At 34.1% G+C, this 21,264-nt stretch overlaps 1 protein-coding gene across 7 annotated transcripts in view; it reads left to right on the forward strand.

The window, feature by feature from the left end:
• GULP1 (GULP PTB domain containing engulfment adaptor 1) overlaps window positions 1-21,264 on the forward strand; it is a 294,801-nt gene that overhangs the window by 73,460 nt on the left and 200,077 nt on the right. Inside the window, exon 2 of one of the 7 annotated variants that reach the window (XM_053597841.1) lies at window positions 18,862-19,025. The exons of the other annotated variants lie outside the window; for them this stretch is intronic. The gene's annotated coding sequence lies outside the window, so the exon portion shown is untranslated. The remainder of the gene's footprint in view (window positions 1-18,861; window positions 19,026-21,264) is intronic. 7 annotated transcript variants of the gene reach the window in all.

Raw genomic sequence — 21,264 nt, forward strand, 5'->3', positions numbered from 1 at the left:
TTTGAGTGAAACAATAAATTAATGAGAAATAACTATTCCTTCTGTACCTTTCAAGGCTTTGTTTGAATCTCATTGCATATTTTACTTCTTGTCCCCCTAATTTAATTCATACTTTTCTTCCAAATTAATTGTCATTTGCTACTTTATGAGACTTAGATATACCTAAACAACTGCACAAGGAGTTACATTTACTTGACAATGTTTATGTCTGTAAGTATGTAAGGCTGTTTCAGTTTTAAAAAGTGAAAAAAATTGGATTGCACAATATTGTATTTATCTGGAATAAATTTCTTCTCTGCAAAGTCCCTGGGCAGGCACTCAGAGATTAAACATGGAAAAAGCACAGTCAAAGTTTTTAAAATGTGAGGGGAAGTTGTCTTTAAATGTAGACGCTTTCCAGTGTGTGTGCTATTTGTGTTTAATTTTGTGTGTGTGTATTATCACTGTAAGATTTTTGGCAGGGTGGAGCTGATTGATCTATTGATAAGATTGTTCTCTTTTCTTTATTCCTATTTCTATTCTTCACCCAAATCCTTCACAAACATCTATTGAGTGTTTACTATACCCCTGGCACAAAGAAAGTGATGTCATTTTTATCTAATTTAGACATACAGTAGGTCCGTGATTGCTTACTTATAATTTAGTTGGCAAGATATAAGGAGTTTGAATATGATAGTTTCCTTGAGAAGGCAGTGATTTTCATTCATCTAACATCTGATATGTTCTTTCTAACTTCACACTGTGTCTGTTTCCTTCTGTAGTAGGTTTCCTTGGCAGGTATTAATAGAAAATAATAAACACTATTATTTCATTTGGTAATAAACAATTCATAGCTTAGAATAATTTTTTCATAAGTGCACACTCTAAATACAGTGGGTAAGAATTTTTTTTTTTCAGTACTGGGAATCAAAATTTATAGTTCACCAAAAAATGTGAAATCAAGTGATAAATAGTATGCAGGATTTTAACATGCAAACTCAGTTTAAGAGGAAATTGAAAAGAGTCAGGATTGGTGAGTTGTGACCTTGGCTGTGAGGCTACCAACTCATCTCTCAATGATTTGTTTTGTAGAAGAAGGAACAGACAACACTACATGTGGGACAGGTTTATTTTGAAAGGAAATGTCATTATTTTAGTGAAAGCATTTTGAAAATTTAAAAGGACCTTAGGAATTTATCATTACAAGCAGCTGACTTAATTTGTATAGGTTACTACTTAGAAATTGTAAATTAAGTTAGATGCAAGCTCTTAATGGGTTGATGTATATTATAGCATTTATAAGAAGTTATAATAATACGTTTACCTGTCTGCTTCCTGTACTAGATTAGAAGGTAAATTTCTCTTTCTTTCTTTCTTTCTTTCTTTCTTTCTTTCTTTCTTTCTTTCTTTCTTTCTTTCTTTCTTTCTTTCTTTCTTTCTTTCTTTCTTTCTTTCTTTCTTTCAGACAGAGTTTCACTTATTAACCCTCGGTAGAGTGCTGTGGTATCACAGCTCACAGCAACCTCCAAATCCATGGGCTTAGGTGATTCTTTTGCCCGAGTAGCTGGGATTACAGGTGCCCGCCATGACACCCAGCTATTTTTTTTGTTGCAATTTGGCCAGGGATGGGTTTGAACCCCCCTTCCTTGGTATATGGGGCCGGCACCTTACCCACTGAGCCATAGGTGCTGCCCAAGGTAAATTTCTTCATGTATATTCCCAGTCCACAATACAATGCACAACATTGAGCAGGTGTTCCACGAATGTTTATTGGATGAATAAAACTGGAGAGGTGGTGAGGAAAGAGCAAAGAGCAACCTTTAATGTCCTAGTCTGGTCACTACAAACAGCTGAACTAAGTTTAGGTCATATTTCAAAGAAAGAGGTAGATCCATCAGAGTGGTAGCTGGTTCATTAATGCCCTGTGCCTCCATCTATGAGATAGAAGACTTATATTCATTCTTATTTTTATTCCTTCTTCTTCTTTTCTTTCTTTGTCTTTTTTTTTTCTTTTTTTTGGTTTTGCTATAAATGATTATAGCAAAACATAGAGGAGGATGTGCTTCTGAAATTGTTATCTTTGTTATTAAGTGAAGTCTTCATTGTCTCAGAGAATGTACTGTACTGACTTGATTTTAAGTGATTTCATGCATAGCAAAGAGAGGAAGACTGGTTTTCCCAGTTTTATCTAGTCATGACTTCTTCAGAGAAGTGACCTCCTATGGCTAGTCAGAGTATTTTCCCATTAATAATGGATTCAGAGTATTAGAAGAACTGCTGTTTGATTATTTACTTCTTTTCTTATAATTACTCATAGCTTGGGAGTTAGATATGGCTGTTATTTCATAATTTATTTCCTATGGCTCAGTGAAGAAATATCTGTGCAAAAGTGCATACAAGTACAGACTCTGACATCACTTGTTGGAAAAGGGAAATTTGGATGTAAATTTTACCTTTTCAGCACAAGTCATGACGTCTCCTGGAATGTGTCTTTTGCGGCTGGTAACATGACCTCGCATATGTGTAACGCTTACATTTTTGAAAGTGTCTTCAGACATGAGAGAGACAGACCAGGTATTATTAGCATCATGTTACAAGTGCTTATAGGTTATTTTGACCTAACTTTCATGTAATATATTTCATTGTCAAATGAAATTAGACTTGACCTTTTTATGTTGACATTTCCACCATCTTTTATTCTTCTAATGAATCTGTGAACAAAGAAGAGGCTTGCTGCACGTATGCTCACCTATATCAGGGGGTTTTAGGAGACCAAACTCAAATGAGATGATTGCAATCTTCTTTGCTCACAGGAAACTGTCTTCATGTATTACAAATAGCTGAAGAAGTTAGAGATATTATTAAAGTTTTGTTAAGAAAGAAAATAATTTCCTTCTGAATGAGAAAGTGTAACAGACAAGGCTGAAGAGAAAGATGCTGATAGCTTGGGTAAATATGATGCTTGTTTATTATAAGTGTTTTATGTGCTTATTTTATAGCATAGTCTGTATCTTTCTTGGCTAGGGCAAAGAATGATTGCAATGTATTTGTAAATGCATGGCCTCTTCAGTGGTTATAGTTCATTGAATTCTGTTTAAATTGAAACTAAGTTTTAATAGAGAAGAGAAAAATAAAGCAGAAAATTCTAGAGAGGGATTGGGAGCAATGCATATTGAGTTAGTATGATATATTTGAACCTATTTAAAAGAAAAGAAAAATGGTCAAAAATTTTTATAAGAAAACAATGAAGAAAAATGAGCTTCAACAAGCTATATTTTTATTTGTTCAATAATTAGTTAGTAGTTGGCAAAAACATTTTGTACTTTATGATATTTTGTGGTGTTGTGACATATACCAGCCGATCTTCAGTGATGAAATTGCAGACCCAGATGTCTGATATACCCTTAGTTTTCTTATAATATGGGCTTACTTTTCCTATTCTATAAACACCAATAGTTCAAGTGTTATTTTGTTGACAGACTATTATACTATTCAGATATCACATAGTAGATATCAAATCCTTAGGCAATAAAAAACTATAAAAAGTTATGATGTCAAAACAGACAATTACTCTAAAACTTCTGTGATCAGTTAGTAAGACAAAAAAGGAATGGTGAAAATCTTCAAAGAAATAAGGAAATAACTTACTAGAGTACTAGAGCAGAATCAGGCTGAAATAATTCTATTCCGCTGGTAGTGAGTTCTGTTTGCCTGCAGTGCAAAATATTGCACTAATTCATTAAGAATGAAGAGCTATCATTTATCTTTGTGTAATTTTTAAATTAGGAAATATTCCCCATAACCTAACACATGTCAAATTTATGAACTTGTTGACAATCTCTTCTAATTTACTCTTATATCTTCAACAGAAATGATTATGGAGTTAATATAATATCCCAACCTAAATTTGATGAAAAACTGTGCTACCAATTTCTTAAGCAAACATACAAAATGTAAACTCTATCAATTCTCTCCTCCTAATTCTGAAAAATCTCACGACTGTTCATCTGAAATTCATGTCCTTTTTCACCTTCTGACAACAACAAATGTTTTCAAAACACCACAAGAGTAGATGAATAATAATTTATAGAAAACTTTCATTTACTTCAACATATCACCATAATTTTATAGCAAACTTTTATTTACTTCAGCATATCACTCAGTCATTTGGCCCATAATTATTTCATGTTATTTTATTGTTAGCTCATTTTTAAGGAAGGCATGTAAAATTCAATGAAATATATATTGTACATTTGAGAATTATTATTTGGTCACACTGTACAGAAAACCAATTAAATGTAAGCAAAACATATATATTGGTTATTACAATAGAACCTTCTGAGGCAGTGCTTTAGGCGTGGTTGAATAGAGGCATTTAGATATTTATTTCTCTCTCCTGGCTCTGTTTTCCACGGAGTTAGATACATTTTAAAGCAAGAAACCGGAGGTTAAAATAGCCACCAGACTTTTAGTCTTCTAGTTGATTAACTCAAGCGGAAATTGCTTCTTTCTAGTTTCAGAAAAAGTGCTAATTTTATTTTATTTTATTTGTTTCTACTTAGTCCACATTCCTATTCATCAAAGAATAATTATGACTGGATGATGGTGCTTTAATTGGTCATTCTGGGAACTAGCACTAGGGTCCGTCCCCCTTAACCAAACATAACTCCTACAGGAAGGAAGAAACGAGAGTAAGTCTGTAAAGGAAGCTCCGGGTGCTATTACCAGAATGTTTTTGTGGAAAGAGCTTGGGAAGGAGTAGAATGTATGAGGTAGGCTTGTGGCAGAAAGCACAACGTACACAATGGATATATTAAATTAAATGAAGAGTGAAATATACACCATTATGTGATCATACCACTGAACAAAAGATCAGCAGTTTAAAATGATACACTAACATTCAAGTAAAGGAAGAGCCTGGGCAGAGGCTCACGCCTGTGGTCCTAGAACACTGGGAGGCCGAGGCAGGTGGATTGCCTGGAGTTTCAGACCACCCTGAGCAAGAACAAGACTTCATCTCTAAAAGTAGCCAGGTGTTGTGGTGGGTGCCTGTATTTCCAGCTACTCTGGGGGCTGAGGCAAGAGAATCGCGTGAGCCCAAGAGGTTGAGGTTGCTGTGAGCTATGAAGCAATGGCACTCTACCCAGGGGGACAGAGTGCGACTGTCTCAAAAAAACGAAAACAAAAAAAAGTAGAGTAATATAATGAATGATTGTAAAATGTTGATCTTGAAAATGCTTGACTGCTGAAGAAAACTCTTTAACCATATCTACTACATTAGAGGAAGAATGATACATACTATTATGTGATAATCCCACTGACCCAAGGAGTAGCAGCTTAAAACAACACTAACATTTGGTATTAGAGTAATATAAAGAATGATTGCAAAATATTGATTTTGAAAATGCTTGACTGCTGAAGAAAAACCTTTAACCATAATCACCCAATATATAAAATACTTCTGATGTTTGTATCACATCTGTAAAACAGTTATGCAGTTAACGATAGATGTATTTTTATGTTTTTATGCATTTGATACAGAAGGTATTACAGATTTTATTGAATAGTGTTGTATAATTTAAGTCAAATTGTTTCCAATTATGGCGATATTATAATTTAGAACAGAGACAAAGATTGGTAAAGCTCCTGACCCCTTCCTTAACCAGTTGTGGGAAACAGGAAGACTGAATAAAAGCTAGCTGAAATTTGACTTTAAATACAGAATACACTTTATGGATATTAACACAAATCAAGGCTGGGCATGGTGGCTCACGCCCGTAATCCCAGCACTTTGGGAGGTGGAGGTGGGTGGATTGCCTGAGTTCACGAATTCCAGCAACCTGTGCGAGACCTCATCTGTAAAAATAGTCAGGTTTTGTGGCCGGCGCCTGTAGTCCCAGCTACTTGGGAGGCTGAAGTAAGAGGATTGTTTGAGCCCAAGAGTTTGAGGTTGCTGTGAGCTATGACTTCATAACACTCTACTGAGGGTGACCAAATAAGACTCTGTCTCAAGAAAAAAAAAATGAATCAAATTAAACTCCACAGGAAGGAAAACTTACTCAATCCAAGTATATGAATTTTTTATAAATTTTTCATTAATGAATCAACCACAGTTTCTTGATTTCCTTCACTCTAATAATCTCTGATGTGTGACAATTTACAAAAATGCTTCATTAGAGCCCTTCTAGAAGAAGTGCTCTATTTCCATTAATACTTAAATTTATTTATATAATTTTACAACTTTTGATAGTAATACAAAGTCTTTTAAAAATTAGGGATAGCTTTTAGTGTAGGTGTTGCATAAATGTGTTCTTATTCAAACAGACATGTTTCCCTAATACAGTAGAACCTAGAATTTGACCACCAACCTACGTGGACCACCTCCATAAGTTTGCTTAACTTTCATAGACCAGACACGCACCACATGTACGTATGAGTACAGTAGGCTTAGTTCCTTATGTCAACCAGCTCTGCATGTTGCTCAGTTTGTTACAGTCCCTCGGGTGGTCAACTTATAGAAGTTCTACTGCATATTAAAATACTATAGTAAAATGACTCATAATTTTCATCCTCTAAGATGAAGGAAGGAAAGGGCTTAAAATATGTTAAATATTTGGAAAAAATCTGTTTCTAAAGATCTCGGTGCTGAAACTTATATTTGCAGTTTTTTATAAATACACTTGGTATCTGATGGGATTGGGTCCAGAATTGGATACCTAAAATGGATACTTAAATCTGCACATCCTCAAGTCTGGTAGTCTACCCTGTGGAACCCACCTATGTGAATAGTCTGCTCTTGGTATCTGTGGCTTTCACATCCCACAAATACTGTATTTTTGACAGTTTTTGGTTGAGGGTGTGAAACATGTGGATGTGGAGGGCTGATTGCATTTACTGGAAAAAAAAAATCTAACTGTGAGTCGAACTGTGTAGTTCAAACTCATTGTTGTTCAAGTGTCAACTATAAGCCTAGAGTCATGTGATAAACTAGATAAGAGAGGATACATTCCAAATAATAAACCAAATTAAATCTACGTAGTATGAAACATATTAGACAACGTTTTAACCACCAAAGAATCATTTCTAATGCCTGTCATAATGACTTCATTTGCATTAATGGCTCTGTACCAATTCATAGCGAAGTTCTTAATATAAGGATTAGCAGGTTGCATTGTTTTGTGGGCAAAATATATAACAGTGACATTAAGGGAAACTCCAAAATAAAAACCAACATTTCCTATGAAGGAATTGAGTGAATGAATATAATTATCTGTAAGAAGAGAAACGAAGTCAGAGGAACAAAAAGTTCAAAGGCCATAAGCCTTGATGCTCTGACCAGAACCTCAGAAAACTTCATTAAAATATCATAGAAAAGAAATGCACACCATAGGAAAATAAAAATGATAAAATAAGCCCTTAATAAAGTAAATACATAAAATTATACTGCACTGGAAGTTAATGAAGTGTATGTTTTAGAAAAAGAACAATTTTTGACAAATTCTCAAAAGATTGAAAATATTGCTGGCAAGGATGGTTTAAATTTGGGATAATATTTGCATACTTTTTCATTACTATTTTACATGTAATTTACCCAATTTTCCATGAAAATTAATTATATGTAGATATTGATCCAATAATTTTCTTTATCTTTTGGAAAATAAGAAATTTAAATTATAATTTATTTTATTTTATTTTATTTTTTTATTTATTTTTTTTTTTGTAGAGACAGAGTCTCACTTTATTGCCCTCGGTAGAGTGCCGTGGCCTCACACAGCTCACAGCAACCTCCAACTCCTGGGCTCAAGCGATTCTCTTGCCTCAGCCTCCCGAGTAGCTGGGACTACAGGCACCCGCCACAACGCCCGGCTATTTTTTGGTTGCAGTTTGGCCAGGGCCGGGTTTGAACCCGCCACCCTTGGTATATGGGGCCGGCGCCTTACCGACTGAGCCACAGGCGCCGCCCTATAATTTATTTTAATGTAATAGTTAAAATACATATACCTAGAAAATGCCATTCAATACTTTAAGTGTTTTACAAGCTTTTAAATTATTTATTTTTTGAAGCAACACTTAGATTATACAGATGAGGAAGCGGAAGCACATCTTGCCTGGGGCGAAATCGGTTTTAGAGAGTTGCCAGGCTAGCAGCAGTCAGACATTTTCAGTCACCATCTAACTCTGCTTTAAATCTTCTCATCACAGTGTGTCCTAGATCGTAAAATAATAAAAAATAAAAAAATAAATGGAAAACTCTTAAGGGAACATTAGAATGACCCCCCAAAGTTATAGTCAGAGGATGGGCATGTTATGCTGACATCAAATTATTTATTTGAAGACTTATTTAATACATAAGAATGTATATGCACTGTAGGTGAAAAGAGGTAGAAAATAAAATTGTATGAATTGTAAAATTTCAGTTTTAAAGACAGACTAGTTAGAAGGTATCTCAATATGTTTTAGTTTATCTTAATATAGATGATTTCGATTTTCTATTTGTGACTTTTTATATTTAGGCATTTTCTATAATATAAATATATATGTGTGTATATATATAGTGTATATATATATATGTAGTGTGTGTGTGTGTGTGTGTGTGTATTTTCACTTTGAAATATTGTTAGGATTTCCATTTCTTTCCCTAGTCAGGTTTATTTTCTTCTGCAAGTTCCCATCATTCCACTATAAAAATTTCCTCTTATAAGAGTGTCCCTCTGCAATTATTTATTCATTCATATATTATATATAATGAAATGTTCATTAACTAAGGTAAATTTTTGAACTGGGACCAGCTGTCATAACTTTTGATCCTTCTTGGTGCCTATACTATGTTTCCCATAAAAAGCTCTTATTATTTGAGAGATCAGTGTTTGTAAAGAGTTAATCTTAAAAAAAGAACAAAGACTTTATAATAACCTGTTTTGATTGAAAAATATGATAACCAAAAGTTTCATGGAAGCGACTCTGTTTTCCACTGATTTCAGCAAAAGAGTGAATGATTTGAAAATTGGTCTGTTTTTCTATTTAGCAAAATTTCCTGCTAGTGACAGCGTCAAAGCACTGCTAGAAGTTTTTATGTCAAATGTAGAGGAAAGAACAGATTGAATTTGTTTTTAAATTTATAAATCTAAATTTTTTATGTATTTGAAAGAGTTTGTCATAGCTCATCCCCTATCACTTTTTTTCGTTGCGATACTGAGATCTGAAAGTAAAGAACTTTAAATGCATGTGGAAATGTAACAGATGATGTGAATTCCGTGTCCTAATCTCTGGGGTAGAAAAATCCAGGATAAGACTTTTCTTTGCTTATTCAAAGGTTTTTTATTTTTTATTTTATTTTATTTTTATTATTATTATTATTATTTTTATTGTTGGGGATTCATTGAGGGTACAATAAGCCAGTTACACTGATTGCAATTGTTAGGTAACAAATATGAATGTCTTGAGTCTGTTTTTGTTTTGCATTAACATCTAACAAATACACACACCTCTCTAAGGGGTTGCTTGTCCGAATTCCTCACTTCCAGGTCTCTTCAGAGTCATACTGGCAACACAGTCTTCCTAAAACACATGTCTTATTGTACTATTTCCCTATTTTATCCTGCTTCTGTCACTTTTAAGGTAAAATCCAAATTTTATAGCATGGCATTTAAGAGATCTCCTGATGTGGCTCCACCTTATCACTGAAGTTTTATGCAAAACTGCCTTCTGTAAGCGTTATATTATTGAATCATATATGCTAATTATGTCTTTGAAGGTGGCATATTCTTACTTATTCCTTTGCCTTTGCATATCATGTTCCCTCTGCAAACGTGGCCTTCCCCAGCACCCTCATTGAGCAGCTTCTGTGAACTGAAGGTTTACAGATGTCACCATTTTTAAGAATGCTCTTGTGATCCTTCTGTGTGTTTCTGCAACTGACCTGGCCAATACCATAGTCCTTACTACACTAACAGGCTCCAAGGAAGATACACACTTATTTTTATCTCAGTAAAGGCTAACATGATTGGACATTCAGTAGGTGTTCAAATGAATATTGAAATAACATTTTCCAATTCTACTTTCCTCAGAGCATAGGAGTATAGTTATAACTATATATGTATGATACCATGTCAATGAAAAGACAACCAAATGAGATGAGTTCCTCAAGCTACTTAGGACAGTCATCCCAACTCTCCTTGTTTGTGCCCTTTGTACATTGGTGTGAAAACATTTGTGAAGACATTTTAAAGATATGCTGATGCATTTGGACTTTGTCTATTTGTTAATATGGCCAGATTATTGGTTACAGAAATCATAACTGGCTAGGGATGGATAGGTGGGGGTGTAAGTTGGGAGAGAAAACCAAATGGGGTTTGTTTTGTATTAAGTGCAACTGAATTTATTCTAATTTAACTGCATATAGGTGGTACAGACAAAAACAGTGATTAATAATGCCAGGTTTCTGGCTTGATCAGTTAGGGTGAGGATTGTACTATTTACTTAATGAATGTGATATGACCAAAAAAAAAAAAAAAAAAGAAAAAGAAAAGAAAACAAAAAAAAAAAATCAGAGCCAAAGGTTTGATTTTGTATATCCTGAATTAAGGAACCTGCAGGAGATTTAAAAAATGAGTATTTAGGAAAAGTTTTTTAAACAACATTTTGCAAATCAGATTGAAATATTGTTAAATTCTTGGACCTAAGTAAAAAAGAGAACTATGATTTTGAAAATATTGTAAGATCATGAAAATAGTGGTCTGTGCTTCATACGATGATCAGTAGAAATATAATTTGGTCTGATTAGTTTGTTTAGCTTGGGTTTATTAAATATGGAATATTTAGAGACATAAATATCACATTAAAAGTTGAAGCAGCTAGTCTTACTGCAATGTTAATAATGTTTTTCTTAAACTTGTACTGGTAGGGAAGAAGGAAAGTTTTAGAAAAAATGGTTAGTTCCATTTAATTTCACATACATCTTCAAATTCCATGAGAATATATAATGAATGATGGCAATCACTATCAAATTGTATTATGTTCATCCTAAAATTTTAAGAACCATTTGAATTAGAAATCAGGATTTTACATTTTAAAGTCAGATGTTCAAAAGAACAGCTTATAAGCCCATCTTATTTTTTGCAAGAAGATTCAAAATGTTCTTCCCATGAAAAATCTTGTCATTTTAGACATAGAATAATAGATCCAAATTGGAGCGTGTGTCATTTTCCTGCAAGAAGAAAGACAGAAGTAGGCACAAGTTCATTCTTGTTTTTTGATGTGGGTATTTCTGTGCTGTTCTTTATTCTGTCACATTGCATCAAATATTCTAGTTCGAAAGTATTTCCTGCGGTAAAACTGGATTTCAGTTAGAGATAGAAATAGATGTTAGGTTGAATCGACCATTTTAAGGAAAATAACTACTTTTATAAAAAATCTGGAGTAGGATTTATTGAATAGTTTAACAGTTACTTATCTTGGATGATTTCTCTCTAAATTCTTTTTATAAGACCAATATTTGCCACAAGATAAATAGAAAAATGACCATTGCCCTAAAAAACAATTTATATGGTTCCTCCTTTCCTGTCCTCTTACCTGAGACACACAAATAAGAATAATATGACCTGGTAAATCACACTATAAATTATAACGTAATTTCACAGTTACCTTTTAGCAATGTGCCATGTTTGAAATTTCCTGTCCAAGATAAACTCACCTATTGCGAGAGCTGGAAATAGAGCTCTGATAATGCATCCTTTGAATTTTGCAGAAAGATAAAATGAATTGTATCAGAAAGATCCAGTGAATGCTAAGAGAATAGTGCAGATTTAATAAATAGCATCAATGGATAAGCAAACATTATTTTTCACTAAATTTATAAAATATCTAAAGTGTCAAAATATACCCTGCTAATATTTTATTTCGAATTTTAAAATTGTTGCCTTTTGTTGTAGATGTTGTTGTTGATAATCTGCCTATAATTTCTTTTAGCACTGTGGGTTCAAATCGTCAGACTTCCCAATGCCAAATCTTGTATTTCTTTACATAAGAGATTCTTTGGTCATCAAACACCATTTCGCCAATCAAAGCAGGCTGGAATTGCCAGGGATTTAACATCCCTGAGAGAGGAGCTTAGCTAATGACTAATGAGTTTGGTACATAAATATCCTAGTTCTAATTCTTTAGTTCAGATACGTCTAGGGAGTGTCCTCTACACTGGATGTCTGATTTTTGCCAGCCAGTATTTGCCAGAACTATTAATGGGTGAGATAATGTTTCGTGTATTGGTAAGATGTCCTCAACTCCTTGTCTCACTTCTTTTCTCCCCTGCCTAGTGTGTCCTGGCATCATCTCTTGAACAAACTTTTTGCACTTAAATTATAACCTCAGAGTTTCCCTCTGGGGCAACCGAAACTGAGACCTGTTCTTTCTTTCTTTCTAAACTTACGTTAGAAAATGGAAAAGAATATAGCGAACAAATAGATAAATGGGCTTCTAAAGAAGATTATGGCTAAGATGGAAACAATAGCTTTCAGAATATTCAGATGGCTTGGATGCAAACACAGAAGCAGGAATAAAACAATATTTGAGATCTGTGGATTATTTAAGAAAGTACATCACCAGTGTTTGTATCAAACTTATGATAGGAAACAGGACAAAAGACAACAGAGTTATATCTGTTTCCCCATTTTGAATAAAACAAAATAGCTTCATTTGGTGTTTTGGCCAGAGAGAAGATACTCTTCAGTGAATTTTTCTGTTACTATTTCAGTTTATGACAGAGGTATATTTGAAATGACTGGATCATAGCACAATAGCACAATTTCATAGCACAATTTGTGCTATGGCGTCTACCAGGATGGACTTCCATGTTTTGTCTGTTGGAATAAAAAATTTTAATTCTTAATCAATTGATATGTTTGTTTTATATGTTTGTTATAGAATGGTAATGAATCGAAAGGTAAGCTACACATATCTAAATGGGTCTCCAAGACCACTGAAGTGGAATGACAATGAGAATAAATCAGTGCTTGCTAAAATTCCATTTCACCTTCTTAACCATCATGAACGTGGTATGCTCTTGGCTAGTTTAATTAGATAATATGTGAAAGTGATATCTGAGGCTAAGTGTACATTTGAAGGAGAAGAATGTGTAGGGTCAGTCATCACTGTGCTTCAAGAGTAGCTTATATATAAGTTAAAACATGTAGTGCGTTATCTAACAACCTTGCAACTTGTCAGTATCTAGCAATCTATGACAAGGTTTTCAAAAAAAGTACATGTTTTATCATTGTTTTCCTACTCTTTGGTAATTTTCTTGAACCTCAATTCTTAACACAGAATTGAGAGGTACTGGAACATCTAAATTAAAATAAATAAATATAATTATTGATCTATTATGCTATGTCCAATTTTAACGTTATTTTTAGTTATATGTGATTCCATTTAATACACAGAGGCAAGTAGAAGAATTCTGTTGGTGACTCTCTGATAGAAGCTATCAAAGTCAAGTATCTATAAGTTGTTTAAAGTATATTTGAGAATACCCAGGTAAGAATAAATGATTGTTTATGTGTAATATACTCTCCACCACTTCTAAAACATATTTGAAACTATTAAAATGCTTTTATTTGTGCCAAATATTGAAAGTATAATCTTAATATAGAAAATGATTGAATACATAAAAATAAAATAAAATTGAAAGCACCGATGCAACTATTTTCTTAAAATAACCTTTGCTATTATTTTGATCTATATCATTTTATGTTTGCCTTGTCGGTTTTTCTTTTTAAAACAAACTGAAATAATATTATGTATATTCTTTGTTGATTTCATTTATTACTTATGTATCAAATTTATTTCATTCTATTTGAGAATATGAATTAATGTCTCATTTTGATTATATCTTCTACTATATAACATGAACAATTTAAAAATATTTTCAGGTTGTTAAATATTTCTTCTTCAGTAAAAATCTTTACAGATAAGTTGAACTATACATCATTCATTTTGCACAAGTAGAGTTAGCTAAAATTAGTATTTCTGGTTTAAGGACTATGATCTTTTAAAGGGTTTTTATTTTTTTGCTAAGTTTACCTTCAGAAGGTGGTAATGAGTTAGAGTTTTAATCAACCAGTTATAAAGATGTTTGTTGAGTAATTGACTAGTATTTTCTCATTAAAAGAATTTACCTAGTAAAATGTAGTTTAAAGAAGAAATTCAAAATTAAGTTAAAATGCTAAATTTTTTTCTTTTAACCTTTTTTTATTAAATCATAACTGTGTACATTCATGCATTTATGGGGTACAATGTGCTGATTTTATATACAATTTTGAATGCTTACATCTAACTGGTTAACATAGCCTTCACCTCACTTACTTAATATTGTGTAAAGACATTTATACTCTATGCTTAATAGATTTGACATGTACCCTTGCAGTATGCACCATAGGTGAGGTACCGCCAATTACCCTCCCTCCAGCCAGGCTCCCGCCACCTCTCCCCAGCCTCTCCTCTTCCCTCTTTCATCCTGGGCTATAGTTGGGTTCTGTCTTTCATATGAAAGTGTAGGTGGTTATTATATATTGGTTTCATAACAGTATTGAATACATTTGATACTTTTTCTTCTATTCTTGAGATACTTTACTAAGAAGAATATATCCTAGCTCCATCCATGTAAACATGAAAGAGGTAAAGTCTCCATCTTTTTAAAGGCTGCATAATATTCCACGGTATACATATACCACAATTTATTAATCCATTCACGGGTGGATGGGCACTTGGGCTTCTTCCATGACTTGGCAATTATGAATTGGGTGGCAATAAACATTCTGGTACAAATATCTTGTTGTAAAATGATTTTTGGTCTTCTGGATACATACCTAGTAGAGGAATTGCAGGATCGAATGGCAGGTCTACTTTTAGTTTCCTAAGTGTTCTCCAAACTTCTTTCCAAAAGTATCGTATTAGCTTGCATTCCCACCAGCAGCATAGAAGTGTTCCCTTTTCTCCACATCCACGCCAACATCTGTGGTTTGGGGATTTTGTTATGTGGGCTACTCTTACTGGAGTTAGATGATATCTCAAAGTGGTTTTGATTTTCATTTCTCTGATGATTAAATATGATAAGCATTTTTTCATGTGTCTGTAGGCCATATGCCTGTCTTCTTCAGAGAAGCTTCTGTTCAAGTCTCCCACCCACAATGAAATGGGATTACTTGTTGTTTTTTTTTTTTTTTCTTATTAATTAGTTTTAATTCTCTGTGGATTCTAGTTACTTGCTTGCTTTACTTACTGTGTTCTTGGCTGTGCAGACCTTTTTAGTTTGATCAGATCCCAGTAATATATTTTTGGTGTTGCTTCAATTGCCTGAGGGGTCCTCCTCATAAAGTATTCTCCCAGGCCAATTTCTTCAAGTTTTTCCTGGGCACTCCCTCCAAGAATCTTTAGAGTTTCATGTCTTAAGTTTAAATCTTTTATCCAGTGAGAGTCAATTTTTGTTAATGGAGAAAGGTGGGGGACCAGTTTCAGTCTTCTACAAGTTGCCAGCCAATTCACCAGCACCATTTGTTAAATAGGGAATCTTTCCCCCAATTTATTTTTTGATAGGCTTATCAAAGATCAAATGATGATAAATGGCTGGGTTCATTTCTTGGTTTTCAATTTTATTCCATACATCTACCTCTCTATTTTCAGTCTTTGCAGATGATATGATTTTGTATCTGGAAAACCCCAGGTACTCAACTACAAAACCCTTAGAAATGATCAAGGAATACAGCAGTGGCTTGGGATACAAAATCAATCCTTACAAATCAGTAGTCTTTATATATGCCAATAATATAGTCAAGGACCCTTTTTCTTTTACAGTAGTGCCAAAGAAGATGAAATATTTGGGAATTTACCTAAGAAATGATGTGAAAGGAGAACTATGAAACTCTAAGAAAAGAAATAGCCGAAGATGTCAACAAATGGAAAAACATACCATGCTCATGGCTGGGAAGAATCAACATTGTCAAAATGTCCATACTACTCAAAGTAATATACAAATTTAATGCATCCCTATTAAAGCACCACTGTAATACTTTAAAGATCTGGAAAAAATAGTACTTCATTTTATATGGAATCAGAAAAAACCTTGAATAGCCAAGACATTACTCAGAAAGAAAAACAAATCAGGAGGAATTATGCTACCAGACTTCAGACTATACTGTAAATCTATAGTGATCAAAATGCTAAATTTCGATTGCGAGCAGTGGCTTCCCCTATTCACAAGTATTCAGCAAAAATATTTCTTTACGTAAGTAACAAAACATAGAAGCAAAGTGAATATTTTGTGTGTATAATTTTGCCACAGGGTTTAAAAATGCATCACTTATAAGTGATAGCAGGTATGAATGTATTCAACTAATATTTATAGAAAACTCCCTGTGTTAAGTCTAAATACTATGATTAGTTGAGAAATAGTCATAGTGATGGTAGACTATAGAAATAGGATGGTACAGAAATAGTTCCTTATCACTTCTAACTTTCAATAGAATATGATAACACACACATTTCAGTTCCTTAGGTATAGGAAAAAAAATAAATGGAAGGCTGGCAATGCTGACAGTGCCAGCTTGGGAAGTCAGGAGCTCTTCACAAATAAGAGTCCACCTGAGTTTTGCTTTTAAGGGTACGTAGAACTTTGGCAGACCTTGACATGAAGAGCCATCTTGGAACAAAGACAGAGTGTTGGCAACCATAGGCGATGTGCAAGAAGCTGGAAAGATAGGGTAGATACAGCAGAGCAGTGGAAAACATGTTCTGTAATTTGGATTTCTGTTTGTATTCCATCATTATATGGGAAGGAATGATTGCAAGAGAATCAGATGATCCATGAAGCTTAATCTAGAAGTGATATGTATGTTAGACTAGTGAAGAAAAGAGCATCCCAAAGGAAGGCAGAATGATTTGTAGGCGTCTCTGTTTTTTCATTTTGATCACCGTTTGCAGAACACTTGCTATTTGTCAGACACTATTTTGGGAGCTATAGAAAAAAAGAAAAAGATGAAGACATAATTCCTATCCTGAGGAGTTTGTACTGTAGTGGATGAAATACGAATGACAAACATGAATACAATACACCTTGGACGTGCAACAGTAGAATCATATTCATGGAAAGGCTAGTGGGTAATTAATTATGTTGGATGCAGGTACTAGGTTATTAATAAATGAAGTTTCCCCAAAGACATGAAGCTCGAGATTACCCAAGAAACAATGCTGCTAAATTTTGTAAAAATGTGACAAGAAACAGTGTGAGCTTTATATAGAGTGAGGGAAGTGTAAATAAAAAACACGCTGTAGACAAATGAGATGTGGCAGGGGTAAAGGGAAGGGTCTTTTTGTCTAGAAAAGAAGGACATATTGACGGTATTGATACAAAGGCTAACATAGAGCAAAGTGGAATTTTTGTATTGGTAAAATTAGTTTGGTTTTGAACACTGAGAATGTTTCTGCCTTTTTTCACTGTGCTCTGGTCAAACCTTCACTAGACTACTCATAGCATTTTAAAATTTTATCACAATTCCGTATGTAATTGAGGATTAATTTATTATTCAGAACGATTTGAGTTCTTTTAAGATGAAAGCATAAGCTTAATAAGAATAAAAATAACAGCAAACAAAACATATTTCATATGAAGTAAAGACCTGATAACCATTGTATATATTATATAATTTAGTTTTAGACTTTATAGCAGTCACGAAAGTGGACATATGTTCTTTTCCTGAAAGGTTAAAAAAGCAGAAAGAGGGACGGAGGGAGGGGGGTGGGGCCTTGGTGTGTGTCACACTTTATGGGGCAAGACATGATTGCAAGAGGGACTTTGCTTAACAATTGCAATCAGTGTAACCTGGCTTATTGTACCTTCAATGAATCCCCAACAATAAAAATATATATATATATATATATATATATATATATATATATTATGAGTCTTAGTGTAGGGGACAGGAAAAGTGCCCTTACCTCTTAGAGGCATCTTATATATTACATTATTTTTAAAAAGGGAACTTTGTTAATACATATCTATGAGTAGTAAGTTTGTACAAATTCAGAATTCAGATTATCCAGGCTGTCTTCCTACTTTTGGAGTTTAAACCAGAACTTTGTCCTACTTGCTATGTGCCTTGACACCATATATTTCCCTTTGTCATAGCAGATGGGGTGGGCTTTTCCATCATCCCCTGGACTACAAGATTCTTGAAGATTATGTCATTGTTTGTAATTATAGACAGTGTAAACATAAATCTAAATAAAACTCACTATATTTTTATAGAAGATATCCCGTAAATATTGGTTATATGCAAAATTGAATCTATTTCCATAGCTTAAATGTCTTATTATCGCTAACCTAGCCTAGAAGGTTTTGTGTGCCCCCTCTTAGTTTTCTTCTGTGTAATAAATCACTCCAAAACTTATCATCTTAAAACAATGCTATCTCACAGTTTCTATGGCCCAAGAATCTGGGCACAACTAGCACTGCTGGCTCCGAGTTTCTCATATTGAAGTCAGTTGTCAGCTGGAGCTGCAGCCATTCACACCTCAGCTAGGGCTGAAGGGTTCACTTCCAGACTCAGTGTCCCCGCACGGCTGGCTTTCTCCAGACCAGCAATCCAAGGAGCAAAAGTGAACACCCACAATGGATGGAGGCCTCTTCTTTTATAACCAAATCTAGGAAGTGCCGTCCTTTCTGTAGTGAGTTGAATGGAGGTTTCCTAAAAGACACGTTTAGCTCCTAACCTGCACTATTTATGATTGTGACATTATTTGGAGAAGGAGAATTTACAGTTATAATTAAGGATCTTCAGGTGCAATCATCCTGAATTAGCGAGATGAACTCTAAATCCAAATATATGTGTCCTTAAGGGATATACACAGAGAAGAAGACCGCGTGAAGACAGAGTCAGAAACAGGTGTGATGCAGCCACCAGCCCAGGAGGAGCCAGCAGATGTGGGTAAAGGCAAGAAACGGAATCTTCCCGACAGCCTGTGAGCAAGTGCAGCCATTTTGGCTTCAGAGCTGTGAGAGGGTAAATTTCTGTCCTTTTAAGCCATCGTGGTAACTCTGGTAATTTGTTATGCAGCCACCGGAAACTAACATGCCACCACTGATTTCTATAGTCTTCTGTTTCTTACAAGTGAGTTGCTGGCTCCAGCTTGCGTTCAGGAGCAGGAGATTACAAAAGGACATGTATGAATACCACAAGGTGGCAATCTTTGAAAGCCATTGTAGAAAGGATACCTCGTCCACCTGATCCCTGGATACCGCCTTTGGAATGCTGTATCTACAGCATAGTGGACCAAACTCAACAGGCCAGATAGTACAGTTATCATCTCACATTCTTAAAAATCATTACCCTTTATTTGTATTTCCTACTTCTCAGATTACAATTGCTATCCGCTAAGATACTCCAATTGGATAAATTGGAAAATTTAGAGTCAAGTGAAATTTCTTTTTTTTTTTTAATCTACATAATCTTTCATTGATTAACCAGTCTTTTTCATTTGGTTCTTTAAATTTTTATCATTTATCTCTAAATTTTCAATCCCAAAAGTAGTAGAAGAGCACCTAAGTGGTCCAACTGTTTTTAAGCTTTTCTTGTTTTAACTTTCCCTGTAAAGTGGCTTTTGAAAAAATAGGGTTATTATTCCCTTTATTTAGCGTTATTCATTAGTTCTTCCTTGTCTACCCAAGTAAAAATTAATTAGCAGAAAATAGCAGACCCTTGTGATTGGACTTTTGGCTTCCTAAAATTCATGTTAACATCTTTAATCATTCTTTAATACACATTTACAGAATTATATAAAATTTTAGAAATATAGTATGTTCTCTCATTTTTGCTGGTCTTTGCTTCTAATCTTCTTTTCCCATTAACAAAATAGGTAATTTTTAATATCCAAAGTACCTAGCAAATATTTGTTTTAATATTAATGATCAACACAGATTAGATTTTTGTTTGCTGTAAGCTAATGTTAAAGATTAAAGAGTTATAAAAAGAAGAGGCCTAAAAATGCAATAAAATTGCTAAACTTATAGATTAGCTTAAAATGGAAACAAAGGAAAGATAAGGGATTTAAAGGTAGATATAAGTTTAATGTAAATGTGTAGAAGAGGTAGAAGGTCAGTAAAGTGACGACAATGAAAAGTTTTGGTTTTGAGACCATGAATGAAGTTTAGGTTGAAGTGTGCTATAATGTGTTCTTAAGCCAAGGTTAAATGAGTCTTAACAGATACATTCTCATGGACATTACAACACGCTATACAGAAAGTGTGAAGTCTTTCAAAATAATGAGGAATAGCATCAACAAAAATATGGTGGAATATAGGAAAGTAGCAGAAAGGAGGTGGAAATATCACTTCTTCTGTGCCCTCTGTTGCGGGCAAAAGGATTAATATCAATCCTGTCGGAAGCGAGTCCCTAGGGAAGTCCCTGAGTGGAGAAGGCATTTCTCTATTCCAAAAATCTATTATTCTTTATCATCATTTAAATACAAAATAAAATAACTTTAAGACTTTGAAGAAACTGAAGATTGAAATAAAAAGCCATTTTACTTTCCCTGACCCCTGGAAGTGTCCATTTAGTACCATTATTAATATAAAACATACTTCTGTCTCTATATTATTCAAATTAATCTTGGCCTACATAATGCTAACTAATTTCATTTAATGAAGAGACTTACAGAAAAATGTTCCGTATATTTATGCAATATATAATTACAATAAATGGTTTCTTTATAAATGAACTTCTATTTGAATGAAATAATGAAACCTGGCAAAGTGTTATTCCTGAACAATGTTGATCTTGTGTTGCAAAGTAGCAAACTCTATGGGCAGCCAAACTAATTATTCATGTTATTGTGGTATGTTATGTTATATTAAATCCTTGACTGACTTACAGGTAGCATTCCTTTTTTTTTTAAACAGAGTCTCAAGCTGTTATACTCTGGGTAGAGTGCTATGGTGTCACAGCTCACAGCAACCTCCAACTCTTGGGCTTAAGCAATTCTCTCTCCTCAGCCTCCCAAGTAGCTGGGAATACAGATACCAACCAAAAAGCCCAGTCATTTTTTTGGTTCAGTTGTCATTGTTGTTTGGCAGACTCGAGCTGGATTCGAACCCTCCAGCTCCAGTATATGTGGCTGGTGCCCTCGCTGCTTGAGCTACAGATATCAAGCCATGGGTAGCATTCTTTATAAAATGGTTTAGTTTGCTTTTAGAGCATGATTTACATTGCGAAAATTTAGTTCACTGAAAAAGAAATACATACA

Source organism: Nycticebus coucang, chromosome 7, assembly GCF_027406575.1.
Source record: "Nycticebus coucang isolate mNycCou1 chromosome 7, mNycCou1.pri, whole genome shotgun sequence".
Classification (NCBI taxonomy): domain Eukaryota; kingdom Metazoa; phylum Chordata; class Mammalia; order Primates; family Lorisidae; genus Nycticebus; species Nycticebus coucang.